The sequence below is a fragment of the Narcine bancroftii genome, chromosome 1, assembly GCF_036971445.1.
Source record: "Narcine bancroftii isolate sNarBan1 chromosome 1, sNarBan1.hap1, whole genome shotgun sequence".
Taxonomy (NCBI): Eukaryota; Metazoa; Chordata; class Chondrichthyes; order Torpediniformes; family Narcinidae; genus Narcine; species Narcine bancroftii.
In genome coordinates this window covers 210681421-210700748 of record NC_091469.1, presented here as the reverse complement: position 1 = coordinate 210700748, position 19328 = coordinate 210681421, and the positions used below count along the sequence as shown (strand labels likewise).

Genomic DNA, 19328 nt, shown 5'->3' with positions numbered 1-19328 from the left:
TATAATAGTCCAAAGGCCAGAATTGCTGTCAATGGGCAGATTTCAGAATCTTTTAATTTAACAAGGTCTACTAGGCAAGGATGCCCATTGTCACCTGCTTTATTTGCTATAGTTATTGAGCCTTTTGCACAATTAATACGTCAAAATGAAAATGTTAAAGGCATGAGAGTTCTGAATGAGGAATACAAGATTAATCTATTTGCTGATGATGTTTTATTATATTTGGTGGATCCAGATATTTCTTTACCTGCAATTCAAGAATGTTTAGAAATTTATGGCCAATTATCTGGTTACAAAGTAAATTGGTCTAAAAGTGAAATTTTACCAAATTGTAAAGGTGATTATTCAGTATATAAAAATATTACAAATTTGAAGTGGACTATACAAATTAAATATTTAGGAATTAATGTTAATTACGGAATTTCAAGATTTATATTCAATTAATTATCTTCCTTTAATAAAAAGGATTAAATTAGATTTGATTAAGTGGAAGGATTTGCCTTTGGGTCTATTAGGGAGGATTAATACTATAAAAATGAATATTTTTCCCCGAATACAATATTTGTTTCAATCAATTCCTTGTTTTTTTAAATAAAAGTTTTTTTAAGGATTTATATAAAGCAATTAGAGACTTTTTATGGAAGGGAAAATTTCCGAGGGTAGCGATGAGAAAGCTGATGTGGGATTTTCAATTTTGAGGTTTAAGATTACCGAATTTTCAACATTACTATGAAGCAGCTCAATTTAAATTTATTAGTGCATTAATGAATATGGATGATCCGCCCAGTTGGGCAAAGATAGAAATGGCGGTTATTTCAGAAAAATTTTCTGATGAGTTTTTGTTTCGATGGAATAAAAATTTATTATGAACTTATGATGTCCCAATATTGAAGCATTTATTAAACTTATGGACAAGTAAACTTAATAAATTGGGGCTCAAAAATAAATGGTCTGGACGATTGCCATTATATAACAATCAACTTGTTCCTTTTACAGTCTCCAATATTACTTTGAAACAGTGGGAAAGGAAGGGAATAAAAAATTTATCCGATTGTTTTTCTGAGGGATGTTTTTTGTTCTTTTGATGAATTACAAAGGAAATTCGGTATTAGTGGAAATTCTGTATTTGTGTATTATCAATTAAGATCTTTTGTAAAACAGATATGTGGTCGACATATGATTTTATTGCCTGATTCTAATTTTGAGGAATATGAACTTTCAATACCACAAAAGGGATATATATCTGATTTGTATTGTATTTTACAAGAAATTGATAGTTTATTTAGTCTGCCGATGTAGTATTGTAATTTTTATTACCTTATGTTTAATCTTTTTACTGTAACTTTCTATTTTATTCATGTTATAAAAATCTTAAATAAAGTTTTTTTTTAAAAAGGATGCTATTCAGGAAACGAGGTTTACAGAGATCGAGAGAGAGAGAGAGAGAGAGAGAGAGATAATCAGATTTAGGAGTTGCAAAAAAGGAAAGATGCTGGTCTGATTGGTGTTTTGATAGTATAGCATCAATTATAAATGCAAGATACAGATTAGTACAATATAATTTCCTACACCATTTATATCTCAAACTAACAGAAAAATCTGAAATATTGCAAATGTGCTTTAGATGTAGAATGGAAATAGGAATGTTTGTACATGCCACGTGGCCATGTGTGAAGGTGAGACCTTTCTGGTAAGATATTACTGAAATATTAACAAGAATAACAGGGGTGGCCTTCATGGACAACCTGGAGCTTTATCCTTTGGGCAATTTTATTGAAATAAGTCACAACGTAACTAAATTCCAAATTTCATTTGTTAAAATAACTTTAGCTGTGGCTAAGAAATGTTTTGAAATGACTTGGAAATCCAATGTCCCTTTCGAGAGAGCACGATGGAAGACAGAGATGAACAGTTGTATACCTGGGGGGGGGGGGGGGTGGGGGGCAGGCGGATGTCACATATAATCTAATGAACAAATATGACATATTTACAAAAATATGGCAACCATATTTGGATTATATAGGGAGCAAATATAAATAACAATTTTTTAAAAAGGTGTTATTATAAAAATATAAGTGATCTCCCCAATGAAGATTTTTTAAAATCCAACTGTATATTGTGAAGGGGGTGCTGGATTGGGGGGGGGGGTGCTGGTGGGTAGGGGTTAACCATATAACCATATAACCATTTACACCACGGAAACAGGCCATGTTGGCCCTTCAAGTCTGTACCGGTTCACTTGAACAACTCCACTAGCTCCTCCGCAAACTCCTGAGGAAGTAGAGGCTTCCTTCATGATGCCATTGGTGTGTTGGTTCCAGGAAATCTAGGAGGATCATGTGGTTTTGCAAGCAGAGTGAGTCAAACAGGCCTTCTCTCAGAGAGAGAGAGAGAGAGAGAGAAGAGAGAGACAGAGATCAGTTCTGCAGTTTTACAGTCAGTAGCTAGCAGCAACTGGAAGTGGAATTGCAGGGCTTTATGCTCAGGAGCATTGGTGTCCCCACATCAGATTGTTGTTAAAATTTTGATTACTTTATTTATGAAAAAAATATTGAAACAAATAGGATGCAATTAAGGAGTACTAGTAGGCTATAGCAAGTAGAAAAGCCATCAGTGACTGAAGATGTTACTGTCACAAAATATAATTGTTTTGGTTATTGAAGGAGCTTGTCCTAATTAAATCAAGCAGAGGTGACATGAGACAGCTTAACCACCTCTGGCTAACATTCAATGGTAATTCCACTATTACAGTTCCACTAGTAACATTTTAATAATAATGGATCAGAAGCTGCATCAAAGCTGGGGCAAAAACAACCAGAGAGCTGTCAATGCTGCAAGCAGCAAATTCTCCACCTTATTTCCTGAAGTTGTTAGACAGCCAAGGAATCGCAATCAATGGCTCTCTTTGTTTGGATGAGAGTAACAAGAGTATATTAAACAGGTGAACAATACCAAAGTAAAAAACGTTCTCCTTCACCTTCAAACTATTTATCGGCATAAATATCCAATCCTTGCATCCGCAGTTGTCACGGGTAATAATTAAGCACAGGTTTCAGGAATTTATCAAGTCCTTTGCCAAGCCATTTGAAATCTGTACCGTAATCACATCGGCAGTAGGTGGACGGCAATGTCACTGTGTAAATCTTGCTCTCACTAATCTTACGGCGTCTGCACCTTCACCAACACGGGATCAAAATTATAGAGTTGCTAAATTAAAGGAAAAATAAGAGAGCAGCTCTAATATTCGTCATTACGATCAATTGTCACAAAGTGCTGAAGTCAACAACATCATAAAAAGTGCTTATCTTCTAGTGTACACACATGTTGGCTTGAAAAATCCCATGGGTCGTCAGACTATTGGAAGTCAGGAGAAAGTAGATAAATAAATTGGTGTAGTTTGTGTCTACAGATGAACAGCTTCTTTCACAGATTCTTCAGCTCACTCTGTTTTATTTTACAAATAAGGGCTCATGCTTATCTATTCCACGGTAAGACATTTGGTCGATTTTATATGTAAAGGCCTCCCATGTTTCTATAATACAGCTACACAACCTTTAATGTTGGTTTATCCTGATGCAAATGCAGTTTTGAACAAGGCTTGGCAAAAATTCTTGTTGTCACACAGACCACTTTTAACACAGTAAAAGGGAACTTCCAGACATCTGTTTGTCAATGACCATTTTCGTTCAGCCTGCTAATGGAAACCAATGTGACTCCTTCATTCTATAGATAGGCATTCTTGTGAATACAAAATCTTTCCATTTGTTATGTAATGGCCACAGCTGAATTCAGGTTGCAGCATCATGGATGGACAGAATAGTTCAAAAGATTACAGGAAAATGGTAGTGAATAGAGCATGCAAGGTAATGCATGAAAAGAAGAGCCATGAAGAAGATGGGGAAAGGGAGCTTAAAAGGGAAAGGGTAATGGGTGATGAAGAAAGAAAAATATCAATGTATCTGGTGAAGAATTGGAAAAAATCTTATTTGATTTGGAAATCAAAGTTTAAAAAAACATTAAATTGGGGGGAGGAATAAGGAGAAGAATGAAATTCTGAAGCAAAGAATGTGGAAGGTAATATGAGGTCAGAGACAAGATATGGGCAGCATGGTTAGTGTGGCGGATAGCACGATGCTGTTACTGCGCCAGCGACCTGAGTTCAAATCCGGTGCTTTCTGCAAGGGGTTTATACATTCTCCCCGTGTGGGATGTCCTCTCACCTTCGAAAATATACAGGACTGCTTGATTAATTAGGCACTCAGGTTTCATGGGCCGGACAAGCCTTCTATCATGTAGTAATGTTAAAATAAAGTGTTTGTCATTTTGAAAATGTAGATTAAAACTCCTCATCCTATTCTCCCCACCACTCCCATTTTAGAAGAGGCACAGATTTTTAATGGAAAGTTTATTAGTAATGGAAGTTTCAATCCAAAATACTAATAAAAGCAGATTCAACTTTTTTTTCCCCCCAAATTAAATATAAACAGCCTCTTTTGCTTATACCTAGCCGATACTTGGCATTTTAGGGGTTTATAAAGGCAGCAATATTCATATCAGCAGGCATTGTACAGAAATAGCTTGTTTATGCGGCAACTGTCATTAAAACACAAAATCAAACAGTATTCATTGCAGGAATAAAAGTGAAACTGACTTGCAGCATTGCTATTCAAAATTAAAATCTGCATTTTCCATTATGCCATTTAGCATATTTGACAATGAGATTTTGGTGAAAATTTCAAAAATCCACCAGAGGATAATTCCTGCCCATATTGATTAAACAGAGCTATTGTCACTTCTGTGGGAATTGAGTCAAAGGAAAGCAGAACAATGCATAAAATGAAATACAGTTGAAAACCCTGCAAATATATATATGTGTGTATATATATATATATATATATATATATACACACACCTATCTCTTGACATACTGTATATTCAAGTTGAGTGGCATACAAGTCGATCCCCATTTCTAGCCTAATTTTAAAGGTTTTATGATATATCCAGTGTACAAGTCAACCCCCCAATTTTTGAGAGATTCTTTTGGGTTTCACAACTCGACTTGTACCCCCAAGATATACAGTGATTGGGCTTCAAAATGATCAATAAATATCCCCCCCCCCGCCAATGTTTTTCTTCAATATATTATAATCTTTAAACAATGCACAATATCCTAATTGGAAGTTACAAAAAGCAACTAATAACGTGGCATTGAATTGCATGTGCAAAAAGGAATTATTGTGTACTTTGTTAACTTTATGTTTCTTGCAGACAACTGCTGAACTTCAAATCGTCTTCAAATCATTGCAGATAAAGAAATAAATGCAAGGCATCTGTGCCCAGACAACAAATGTTACTGCACACAAAGTTTTCTTTTCATTCCTGTTTTAGTGAAAGCAGAAATGTGATTTGCCTTAACTCATGACTTGCTGTTCCACAGATCAATCAAATAAATAAAGTGAAAAGCACGATGGCTTAAGATTAAATTTGATGCATTTTGAAGTTGGATGAAATATGAATTTCAACAATACTAGGATTCCATTAATTTTCAGTTTGTTATTACATAGGCACCTATAGTTGACCCTTTACCGATGAGGCTTAATAGATTGATATTAACATACTGAAGTTTATCACTGAAATTTCTGTATTGTGTATAGGGATATACAAGTTCAACACCTCTACTGAGCATCTATTGCCTAACTTTGTTTTATATTCATGAATTTACATAACAATGTATCAAATTCATTGGGTTAGATCAGTGATTCTCAACTTTTATTTTCCACTCACATACAACCCTAAGTAGTCCCTTACTAACCACTAGGTGCTCTGTAGTTAGTAAAGGATTACTTAAGGTAGTAAGTGAGTGGGAAAAATAAAAGGTCGAGAACAATTGGGTTAGATGGTCTCGGTGCCTCTATATCCCGGGTTACTACAACATTCTAAAAATGTCTGAGATTTTGGTAAGTTGATTTCAAGTCATGTCACCTTTATTTATCATTCATACCATGCTCGCACGGTAAAGACAAGATAGCGTTTCTTCAGGACAACGGAGCATATTTACATAAATACAAGTTAGAAGTTAAACATATGAAAATATTAAGACGTAGACAGTTAAAGTCCACAGTACCCTATCCACATATGTTCTGGGAATTCAGGAGCCTGATGGCTTGTGGGTGGGGATAAAACTGTTGCCCAATCTGGACGCAAGGGCCTGAGTGCTGCAGAACCTCCTACCAGATGGCAGAAGGGCGAACAATTTACATGAGAGTTTACTGTGCAGCTAAACGGGTTCTGAGCTGCACATTCGTGGAGAGTGAACACATTTAATGTTATCCTCAATGATCATCAACCTTACAACAAATATGGTAGTTTCAATCTCTCTGATTATTTGAACAGTTTGGCAGTCTTATCTCAGTGGGAGTTCATCTCAAGCAGCAGCATATTTTTTTTCTACTTGAATGTATAATAGGATACTGAAGGGCCCTTACGGGTTTTTTTTGTTGTAGTTTGGGTAGGTTACACACCAATGGCCAGCAAGTTCGTAGGTTCTGCTTGCAATGGGCAAGTAATTACCTTTGGCATGCTCACAATGGCCTTTGGATCCACCAGTATATTACTAATTGCTTCTCTGTGACCTATACGCTTTAGAGGAGGGGGATATTTCCCAGTTTACTGATGATATGAGTACATTGTCAAGAGGAGACAGAGTGATACAGTTTGCAGGTGTAACAAGTAATCAAGAAGGTAAATAGGATGCTGATCTTCATTGTTAGAAGGATTACATTTAAGAACAGAGAGGTACTGCTAAGGCTGCACCTGGAGTACTGTGTGCAGTTCTGGGCTCCTGACTTGGGAAACGAAAAATTGGCTTTGGAAGCAGTACAGAGGATGTTCACCAGATTGATTCCAGAAATGAAGGTTGGCTTATGAGGAGAGATTGAGCTGACTATACGTATTGGAGTCAAGAAGGATGAGGGGTTATCTCATAATACTTTGCACAATTTTAGTGTGAAGGCCTACAGAAAAGGGCTGGAGAAACTCAGCGTGTCATGCATTACCAATGGATTCTGAATTTCTCCAGCACTTCAGCGTACAGCAGTGATGTTTTGAGACCTGTTGGTGACAATGGCAGTGTTCTGCAGGCCATGAAATTACTCATGGGGCAAGGGCTACACCAGAGAGGCCCATCAGTATTTTCCAGATAGAAGAATCTTGAGGGCTCTGAGAGTCTTGTTCTCTTTCAGGATGTCAGGACCCCTATTAGAAAAGATGGCCCTCTTGTACTCTCTTCATCAGTAACCCAAACCTGCTTCTCCCGGCTTCAGTAGAGGAGCTGGAACCTTGAAATCTGGAGACTCATTGCCTGGAGTTGACCCACTAAGGGTAGATAAAGCATGGTCAGCCTAAGAGTCCAAGGGCATGAAAATCTAGCAGGCATCAAAGTACTGCAATGTGGTGGAAGGGTTTCCAAACTAGTTTTGGAAATCACCAGGATGAAGAGGCACAAAAGGTGTCAACATTTGTATTCCTTACTTCTGCGATTTCCCATTGAAGTCATATATTTGGTTCTTTTTTAAAAATAGTTGTTCATTTCTGCAGCTCCTGCTGATTGAAGGCAGATTATCAGGTCACATTATGTTTCATTATCTTTCTGTTTGAGATCTGTCTATTACTGAAAGTTTATTGCTAGATTAAGTATCTCTGAAGGATGCTGCACAATTCCAATGTTTATTTAAAAATTTGAAACTGGGAGTAAAACTGAATAGTGATACAATAAAGGGGCTGTTTTTTTTTTCCCCAGACACTGAACTGCAAATGTGAATGAAACCAAGAGACCACTGGGTCTGTGTCTTGATCAAGTGTAATGATGACTTTTACACCAATTATACTACACTCCATGGACTTGATTCAAATTGTTCTGACAAATATTTCAGATGTAAATAAGAAACAGGAACCTTATTCCATGCAGTGTGGTTTTGTGAAAAAGTTGGTAAACTTTGAGAAGATTTGAATATATTCTTGGGACAAATTATGAGATACAGATACCAAAAGATCCCAGAACATTTTTGCTTGGTGATTTATATAACACTGATATTGAAGTGAAGTTAGACAAATATCAGTGAAAATTTTTGAGTGTAGCAATAGTGATGACACAGAAATGTGTGGCAGTAACCTGGATGTCAGATAATTTTATAAGGTTGGATAGATGGCACTCGGAAATTCAAAATTGTACTCCATTGGAAAAGATTACTTATAATTTAAGGAATCAACCTGAGAATTTTTATATGATTTTGGATTTTATCAGTAAGAGTCCATCCACATCGTCCACAACACCCACTCCTCCCAATTATTATGTCTCTTCTTTCTCTTTGGCTTGGCTTCGCGGACGAAGATTTATGGAGGGGTAAATGTCCACGTCAGCTGCAGGCTCGTTTGTGGCTGACAAGTCCGATGCGGGACAGGCAGACACGGTTGCAGCAGTTGCAGGGGAAAATTGGTGGGTTGGAGTTGGGTGTTGGGTTTTTTCTCCTTTGTCTTTTGTCAATGAGGTGGGCTCTGCGGTCTTCTTCAAAGGAGGTTGCTGCCCGCCAAACTGTGAGGCACCAAGATGCACGGTTTGAGGCGATATCAGCCCACTGGTGGTGGACAATGTGGCAGGCACCAAGAGATTTCTTTAGGCTGTCCTGTATCTCTTCTTTGGTGCACCTCTGTCACGGTGGCCAGTGGAGAGCTCGCCACATAACACAATCTTGGGAAGGCGATGGTCATCCATTCTGGAGACGTGACCTACCCAGCGCAGTTGGATCTTCAGCAGCGTGGATTCGATGCTGTCGGCCTCTGCCATCTCGAGTACTTCGATGTTAGGGATGAAGTCGCTCCAATGAATGTTGAGGATGGAGCAGAGACAACGCTGGTGGAAGCGTTCTAGGAGCCGTAGGTGATGCCGGTAGAGGACCCATGATTCAGAGCCGAACAGGAGTGTGGGTATGACAACGGCTCTGTATCCGCTAATCTTTGTGACAGGATAAAATAATATGTAAGGAATATATGAATCGTGAATGATAAATAAATTCAGGTGTTTTTTCTTTTTTTCTTTTGGTGAGGGGAAATAAAAAGAAAAAAATCATATATCATTCTGTATCATTTTTATTACATTGTTTTGTTATGTGATGAAGATTTATATATATGAATTGATGAAAATGAAAAATAAAATTTTCCAAAAAAAAGTGAAATGATGACAAGTTACAGCTGCTACATTATCATCTCACTGAATCAAGAGGAGATTACGAAGAGTCTTTCTGAGTAGCCCCTGGTACATTGTAATGTTCTGCTCAACATCCATTGGGTGCACTTCGCTCTAAGTTTTCTTAAGTAGGATATTTGATGTTTTCAGATGGGATGAGCTTTTGGCCAGAGGATATTTGATCTCTGATTAATTCAAGATGCAGGATGAAATATGAAATCATTGGGTGGGATGAGAAATAACACGTGCTTCTGAGAGATTAAGCCATGATGTAAAATTGAGACATTCAATAACTATTTGGTTTTGATAAAGCCCTTGTTGCAATGTCTGGCCATATCTGAAAAGAGAACCGGTCATTTCAGCCTGTCTTGTAATGAGGGAGTAAGTCTGCACCCCCAATAACTTAATGGAAATCATTTATGATTGCACGGTTGTGAGAGAATGTGTTTGAGTCTGCGGAAATGGATGTCATATGACTTATCAAAAGGTTTCCAAGATCAAAAGCTGCCTCTCTGCACGTGCAAAATTATGTTGCCAACATCCTGGGGATTAACCATTACAAAGGGCAATTGTACACGGAGCATGCATTCCATTCCTATCAATTAATATTTGGAGGGGGTTGGGAGCATAAGTTTTGGGGGCTAGAGTATAGTTTGTTGATTTGGATGAGAAAAATTTTGATCTGCTTACAGCAAAATGGTTCAATGTGCAAGAATTCATTTTTTTCTGCAATGAGCAGAGTAAACTTATCAGCTTGCAGAATGCTCTGAAGCAGGTCTGACTATTATTGTGGGTTGGCTGTGACTGACTCTTCAAAGGATGTTGTTTTAGATCAGTCAATGTTAGGTTTCTCTCTGAATTAATAGTGCGCTTATCATTTTCAGATTACGATGGTTGAAATTCTTGTTTGAACAAGTATAATACTGGAAAAGCAACACAAATGAGGGCACAGTTATCACTCACAAACTCAGAAACAGAGAAATGCATACAAAATTGCCTCACACCACATTAATGCTGTTACAACAATTTTTCATGTCATGCAAACCGATTTCTAGACCATAGTCCTGATGCACGGTTTCAACCCCAAATCATAATTCCTTTGCCCCCCCCTGCAGATGCTGCTTCACCCACTGACATAATCCAGCAGATCTATTTTTGCTGCTAATTTCAGCCCTTGCAGACTTCTGCCTCCTTTCCAGAACATATGGTTAGCAGTTTCATTTCCTTATTTCCCATTAGTGGTTCACTGCCTCAGCTTCTAAAATGGCAAGTATTTTTTAATTATTTAGTATTACAATCCATTCTTTTATATTTCTTGATTTCACTTCCTACAGCTTTATCATTTATTAAATCATTCTATGCCAGTTTCTAAAATTTTCCTAAAACTCAAACCTAATATTATGCTTCACAAATTTATGTTTTTTTCTTTGTCTCCTTATTGAGCATTTATTTAAATTCTTTATTTAGCCTTTCATGGAGCATTTTCCTGGCAGAGCATCTATTTCTCAATGATTAAAGCACTGTGGTTGAAGTGAAATTACAATGCTAGAGAAACTTAGCTAGTCATAGAATGTCCTTTATACGGCAAAGATAATGAAACAGAGCCAGTGTTTCAAGCTGGAGCCCATCATCAAGGTAATTCTCGATGAAGGGCTCCAGCCTGAAATGTTGGTGATGCATCTTTTATCTTTGTTATATAAAGTACACCCCAAGACAGTGGTTTTCAAACTTTTTCTTTCCACTCACATCCCACCTTAAGCAATCCCTGACTAATCACAGAACACCTCTGGCATGGGGAAAACTTAAAGTGGAAAGAAAAAGGTTGAGAACCATTGGTCTATGACCAGCTTTCTCCAGCATTCTGGAATTTTTTTAAACATCTATTTCTCAGTGAAATGTATAATGAAATTCAAAATGAGAATTGTGAAATATTGAAATACCTTCCATATTTATGTGGTATACCTTTCACTTTGATTTGCTATTCCACCTTAATCATGTCACCTTCATAGCCATGTAATAATCGAGATGTAACTTTAAAATTCCTGTTAGACTTCTCTTTCAATCCCTTAAGTTTTCTTTAAGTTTGGTACAAGAAGGGATTGACGGCCTTTGTATGAAAGTTCTTTTAAATTGGAAATGTGCTTGATGGATTATTCTGTTTTGCTTTACCTCTGCTGAACAGCAGATCAATCAATTGCAATTTTGATAATTTATTCCACACCCATTCCACTGTGGAAATGACAACCTGGGGCCCATTCAGGAAAAATTACAAAGGTGGATTTTCCATAGGATCTAGAAGTGTACCTTCTGTGAGACATTGGGGACTTGAGTTTTAGACTGTCCAAATACTGTTTGTGAAAGTCACCTTGCTGTTAGCCAGAGGGTGTATATTGGTCACGTGGAAGTCCAACTCCCAACTAAAGATTGCACGATGTAATACAGAAATGCAGAGTTGCATTCCCCTGGAGAAAATCACGTATGATTTAAGGAGGAAATATGACACCTTCGATAGAGTGTGGCAACCTTATCTGAAACACATAGCTACACAGATATAATTTCACCCCTTCAGAATGAAGGAAATGAAACAATCTGTCCCAGCAGGGAAACAATTGGGATCAAAGAAGTGAGACAGGCTCTGGTGCTTCTGTCCCTTACCCCCCCCCCCCACCACCACCACCCTTTTTATTTAAGAACCTGTGGGTTTTTTCAGTTTTTCGCGAGGGTTGTTAACTCGCCGTGATTTCTGCTTTGTGTCTGTATAATTCATAGAGCTTTATTCTCCATTGTATTTGGGAATGAGGGGGGAGGGCGTAGGGAGGAGGAAAAACAAACTCTGTACGTTATATACAAGTGTCATTTTATGGAATGTGTTAATAAAATTATGATAACATACTTCTTAAAAGGGTTAAGATAGTGAGGTTTAGTTGTTAGATCACATTTCACAAACATCTCAGTGTCATGCAGGGATGGACTTCGTGTCTCCCATTGACTTTGCTGAAACCATGGGAGAGTCCTTGTGAGAGTTTTATGAGTTAATGGATCAATGTATTTGTACAGTTCCCAGGCTCAAGATCTAAAAATCTTTTGTTATTAAGACTGGTGCCAGAAGTTTAAATTGCTGGTTGAAGATTGCTGTTGTAAGAGGGGTCACATGGTTTTGCAAACAGAAAGAAAAAGAAAATATTCATTCTTTTGTGGGGGGGTGGGGGGGGTGAGAGGAGGAGGAAGAAAGAGAGAGAGAGAATTCTGCAGCAGTTGGTGTTGAAGGCTGCAAGTCTGCAGACCTGCCGCAAGGCCCCATTTCAAGACAGGTTTTGAGTTTCAAGTTCAGCCTATACTACATCTCTGTCGTCAATTGCAGAGGTTGTGGCTAGTTAATGTGTTTCTCCTAAAATAGGGGGAAAAAGAAGAACTCTTTGTGGTAACCTGGAAGAAGAGGTTATCTTTTGTAAAAACCTAAAAGGGGGAAAGTTACTTCAGCAAGGTACTTCAGTTGCTGATTGAATGAAATCAATTTGTGTGTGTCCAACGCACAACATTTCTCTGAAACCAACAAAAACTTTGCTGAGCAGTAACAACTCAAGTTAAAACTCTAGAGCCTGATGAATATAATATCTGTTCAATTCTGTGCACAGTATGAAAATTGCCTGATACCAGTGAACTTGGAGAAGTGAAAAAGAACATTCCTGAACACATAAACATTACATACACATACGCTTAGAACTAGAAGGGGTTAAGTTAGGTTAAGTTAGTAATAAGTTAAATATTGATCTTATTATTATGAATTAAGAGAATAAAACCAGTTTTGTTTAAGTCGCCATCATCTTGGTGAATTTCTGTTGCTGCTAGTTTTTGAGCTCGTAACAGTTGAAAGAAAGTGTATTGTTTGAATCCATACAAGCCATTGAAAATCAAACATAAAATATTCAAAACAAAAACTGTGGAAATGACTGATTTCCAGCTCTGCTAAAGGAAATGTTCAGGCAATTTCCATTGCAAGTTACAACTCATCAGGGAGGAAATGAAAAATGTCATCCACAGAAAGTTATTTAAAATTAATTCATCAGTTGCAAAATAGAGGTCTTGCAACTCCTCCACCACTTAGGTTGGTGTCCTATCGCTTGATTTCATTGATTTATCGGTTCATCGATAAAAGTTGATCATATGGAAGAGTCTAAGGTTAACGTTAGTATTTGCCAAGGAACCATAAAAAGTCATTTAGTGTAAGGTGGGCACATGCGTTACAAATTTCTATTTTTCTTTCAGAGATTAACAGCATGTTGCATTATGCCCCAAGTATTGTTTTTTTTCTCCTTTCATCCTATCCTAATTAGTTGAAAATATATCAGGGAGCTTTAGGCCATCATTTTTTTTTAAAGCAATATATAATCAAAAAGCAAAAAAGGTTCATAAAATGCATAGATTGATGATGCATATGTGCTGAAGGACGTCTGCAGAAACCCGGACCGAAATTGAATAATTGGTTTCAAATATATGTCAGGGAAAAAAAATCCGTTCTCTGCTAATTTTCCTCTCCAGTTGATTGAAAGATAAAGGCAAACAAATATTGTGAGTTACAAACATCGATGCAGGATTCCTGGAATTTGCGATGGTGACTCTCAGGCCGATGTTTTTCCCTTTCTATTTGAAACCCTAAGACACCTATTTTGATGAAACTTAGGATTCTGTAATTTTTTTAAATCTACACAATGAAAAATGTCATGCTTCCAGAGGCATTTATGACAATCATTTTAAAGTTAATTACTCTAGTCAAATACATGCCTGAATTCCACTTTTTTTCATTTTGTGTAACTTTCTTTGTACCACTGTACTGTGGTTCTTTAGCAATCAGAACAGGGACTAACGATTCCACTTCCACTGCTTGTTATTATGAAGTTGGAGCTCTCTTGATGGACGCGAGAAAAACCTCAACTTTCAACTCCGATTATATTCATTTTTGTTAAAATGGTTGACAGGTTAGACAGTGGTTGACAGGTTAGACAGTTGTAGACAATGGGTAGAAGCTGAGAATAATCCATCACACAACCAGATTTACAAGTTTTGACACGAGCACCAAATTGTGATATGACAGCACAAATGATATTGTCAAACAATTAACACTTCATATATAGATTTTTTTTACAAATGTAACTGTTAATATGACAATCCAACTTCAATTATAATGATTACATTGCCATAAAAAAAATCCTGAATCATACATTTGTGCTTCACCACTTCAAAATCAGAAATGTTTAATTGAAGTTCACTACTCACCCCTCTGTTTGCCACCAGAAGGCCTTAACAGATAACTAAAAGGATGTTTGTGCTGGTAAAAACCAAAATGCTAATCCTTATGGCATAAAACTGTGCTGCTTTACAAAATTTTCTTCAAGTGTTTTAAAAATTTCACAATTTGCACAGTGAATAATCAAACTGCAGGAAACTTCATGTTTCATGTGACTTTTTGTTGTAGCTATTTCTGGGTTTTTTTGCGCCCCCCCCCCCCCAAAGAAAAAGAAAAATCTAGGCAAGAACAATTATAAACTTACAGAAATTGCTCTGGACAAAAGCAGCTTTGATTTGAACACTACCATCACATCTGTGCTTACAAATGTAAGCGGAATGTCAGTGGGCATGTGACATTTTAGCAAATGAGCAAGATCTTAAAATGAATTAAACTTTATAAATTCAAAATAATTTCCATACATTAATCATAACAACTGATACTCACAGTCTCTAAAACATATTTAAATTCTTGTACATGTATACAAATTACTTTAAAAATGTTATTCAAAAATGAGCATGCACCTTCTTTTATCCCTGCAGTTGCTGGCTTCATTGTAAAATGAAACTGCAAGTACATGATATTACTCACCAAGGGTTTAAAAATATTTTAAATGTTATATCTGAAAGGAAGCAATAAAATGAAAAAAAAATTGCAAACTGCCTGCTCTTTTTATCTACCTTCTTCATGTCCAAAACTATTTTCCTTGTTAGTTATGCTTTTGCTTCAAAAGGGTCCCCCTCTCCAACTCATTAAGTTGAAGTCAAATTAACTTCTTAGTACAGATCATTTTCACTAAGTTATTTAAAAAAAAAACTATAAATGCAGATCGAAGGCCAGCAGGAAAACAAACACCATCCAATTTTAACAATTTCAGATTCCAAGGACAAATTAAGTCAGAGGAAGGGGAAATAAATCATGTTGAACAAGCATAAATACATCTGCCACCTTCAGTCAAAATGACATAATACCCATTCACAGTAGAGATATAGTGGTTGTCAACCTTTTCCTTTCCACTCACATACCACTTTGGAGTTATGAAACCGTGCACATAACGAGTCAATGAGGTACAATTAAAACAGTGATTTTCAAAATTTTTCTTTCCACTCACATGCCATTGGTGCTCTGTGATTAGTAATGGATTGCCTAAGGTGTTACGTGGGTGGAAAGAAAAATTTTGAAAATCACTGTTTTAATTGTACCTCATTGACTCGTTATGTGCACGGTTTCATAACTCCAAAGGAAATGGGCCAATGACAACTTTTCTCAAGCAAAATATTTCAGTAACAATTAGGTCTAGAGCAGTGATTCTCAACCTTCCCTTTCCAGCCACATACCACCTTAAGCAATCCCTTACTAATCATAGAGCACTGATGGCAGAGGAATTACTTAAAGTGGTATGTGAATGAAAAGAAAAAAGGTTGAGAACTACTGTAGAAGTTTCTGAAATGGAAATCAAATTAAATAATTCAAGTTAATCAGTGTTTAAACAGTCCAAGTTTAAATTAATTCCTCCCAATTTTAAATATTCAGTGTGATTTTTTTTATGCAAGCTGTTTGAAAGCAAATTGATTTGACAATTGTGTTATGCTCAATTCATGTTTAATTTGCATTAAAGGCTCTGGTCCAGAAATTCTTTAAAGCCTAATAGGACCATGGTGCTCTTGTATGGCCTAGCAGAAATATTCTATGCACAGGCATTGTCCACATGAGAAACTCCTTCACATTGAAGCCACAAATGGCTCTTGGCTCCACTGCTACTACAATTATGAAAGCAGTTGAAGAACTGGGTAGAAGAGCAAGGAGTTGGAGGCTTGACAGGAGACAGGGTGGAACACCAAGTCATTGAGATAGTTGAGGGAGTTGCAATGTTTCTCATGGATGTTAGTGGCTTGCTAATCTCCTGAGATGGAGGCAAAGAGATCCAACAAGGGAAGGGAAAAGTTAGAATGGAAATGAAATTATTGCATTCTGCATGAGGGCAGAGGCAGCACCAACACAACTGGAAATAACAGTTGAGGGGTGGGTCAAAATCATGTAGGCTGCAAAATTGGGGGGGGGGGAGATGAAAAAGGGAAGGTTTGGAATTTAGAGAGAACTGATAGGAAAGGGAGGTTAGAGTTGGATGTAGGGGCAACAAGAGAATCAGACAGATGTGGTCAACATTGGGGAAAGAAGCATCAACTATTGCATCTGTAACTGGGGGGTGGACAGAGTGATCAATCAACACCCGGAAGGGCACAATATTAGGATCCCATCATCAGTGTTAGTGGTGAGTTGGGGAGGGGGGGGGCAATGTGAACCCCAAACCACCAGAAAAATCAGCATCACAAAAGACAGGGGAAAATCTTTTGTAATTGTAATCGGTATATAGTGGACCCAAGTCCAATTACTAACTGGGTAGCAAACAAAATGATTGCATTATGGGAAGCCCAGTGTGTCTAACAGGCTGTGGTATGTTGTTACCTTCCAAGCAAATTAGATCAACATTATGTTGACCCATGTTGTGTTCAGATCTTGAAAGGTGGATGTCATAATGTCATTGTGCGATACTCTTTGATTGTAATGATTCTGCTCTTTGGTTTTAAAAAATCTTGAAATATTTGCATAAAATCTGTTTTTTTTTTTAAACATTATGTTTGTTTGATATTGGTCAATGCAACCGATTCACATTATAAGACCATTTTCCATTTCTGTTTCACATTTACTCAGCAAAGGATTACACAGCTGAGAATCCACTGGGATAACACACCAGGACCTAAAGTCCATTTGGACCAATCTTGCGATCTAACCCTCCAGCATGGCCAGAATTTTCTAACAAGCCAAATGCAGTACCCCAGCACCCAAGGACAGCAATGATATGAAGTTGCCCGTGTTTTTAAACATTTGTATATTATTTCACAACTTCTTTTTTTAATCCTAGTTTTAAAAAGTGAGAATATGATCCTCCAACCCCATTTTTATAATGTAACTCCAATTTGATAATCTGATTGACTATTTTGGGTTTTTTATATTATAATGTCATTTCTGGGAGTGATACAGGATGCATACAAGGAAGCAAAAAATTAGTCAGAATGGAGAGGACTGGGAAATTTTTAAAGCTTTCAGAGGGCAACTAAGGTCATTAGAAAGGAAACAATGAACATTGAGAAGCTAACCAATAATATCAAAAAGGATACCAAAAGCTTTCTATTAAAAGTAAGAAGAGGCAAGAGTAGGTATCGGACCAATAGAAAATTAAGCTGGAGAAATTGTCATGGGATACAAGAAGATGGCAGAGGAATTAAATGAGTGTTATCATTAGTCTTCTCTGTGGAAGACATTAGCAGTACACCTGACTTTCAAAGGTGTCAGGGAAGAGAGGTGAGTGGAGTCACAATCACCAGAGAGAAGGTGCTTGGGAAACTGAAAGGTCTAAGGGTAGATAAGTCTCCTGGACCAGATGGAATGCGCCTTTGGGTTCTCAAAGAAGTAGCTATAAAGATTGTGGAGGCACTAGGAATGATCTTCCAAAAATCAATAGATTATGGCACAGTTCAGGAAAACTGGAAAATTGCCAAGGTCACTCTGTAGTTAAAAAGGAAATTATAGACCTGTCAGCCTAACATTGGTGGTTGGGAAGTTGTTGAAGTTAATTGACAAGGTTGAGGATGAGGAGTACCTGGAGATGCATGACAAGATAGGCCAAAGTCAGCATGGTTTCCTTTGGGAAAATCTTGTCCGACAAACCGACTGAAATTTTTTTGCGGAAACCACAAGCAGGTGAGACAAAGGACATGCAGTAGATGTTGTCTATTTGGATTTTCAAAAGGCCTCTGACAAGATGTACATGAGGCTGTTTAACATAATGAGGGTGCATTTAATTAAAGGAAAGATACTGGCATGGGTAGAACATTAACTGATCGTCAGGAAACAGAGACTGGGAATAAAGGGATCCTATTCTGGTTGGCTACCAGTTACCAGTGGTGTTCTACAGGGGTCAGTGTTGAGGGCACTTCTTTTGACATTGTATGTTAATGGTTTGGATTGTGGGGAAAAAAATGGCTTTGTGCCTAAGTTTACAGATGATATAAAGATAGGTGGAGCAGCAGGAAAGAGAGAGGCCTCAGAGAGATGGACAGATTCGGAGAAAAGTGATGGACCCAAATTGAAAAAGAGCTTCTCAGCATCACATACGCCTGTGAAAGATTTTATCAGTTTGTGTCAGGACAAGCCATCAGTGTAGAGACTCACCACAAGCCCTTGATTGCATTGTTCCAAAAGCCATTAAATGAATGTCCACTTAGAATACAAAGAATGATGATTAGGCTGCAACGCTATACACTGAATGTAGCATACACTCCGGGTAAGCTAATGTACACAGCAGACATGCTGTCTAGATCTGTTGATACTAGAGAGTTCACAAACACCAAAATGGATGAAGACGTGAATGCCCACGTGGACATGATCACAAGTGCACTGCGCACATCAGATGCAAAAATCGAGCTTATACAGTCAGAGAGAAACAAAGATGAAACACTGAGAAAAAAACTTCTTGGATGGATGGCCCAACATGAAGTAGGACAGCTCACCTGATGTTTCAGAGTATTGAAACTGCAAGGCAGAACTATCTGTGATTGAACACATCATCTACAAAGGAAGTAAAATCCTTATCCCAAAAATCTGAAAAATGAAATGCTAAAAAATGATCCATGGAGGTAATCTCGGAATCAAAAAGTGTAAAAGAGCATGAGAGGTGATGTACTAGCCAAGAGTCAACAATGTTATAACAAATGAAGTGTCAAAATGTACAATATGCCAGAA

At 37.4% G+C, this 19328-nt stretch overlaps 1 protein-coding gene across 6 annotated transcripts in view; it reads right to left on the bottom strand.

Annotated features, from left to right (window-relative positions):
• LOC138738847 (tumor necrosis factor alpha-induced protein 8) overlaps positions 1 to 19328 on the bottom strand; it is an 88145-nt gene that overhangs the window by 11973 nt on the left and 56844 nt on the right. Inside the window, exon 3 of one of the 6 annotated variants that reach the window (XM_069889970.1) lies at positions 2978 to 3207. The exons of the other annotated variants lie outside the window; for them this stretch is intronic. The gene's annotated coding sequence lies outside the window, so the exon portion shown is untranslated. The remainder of the gene's footprint in view (positions 1 to 2977; positions 3208 to 19328) is intronic. 6 annotated transcript variants of the gene reach the window in all.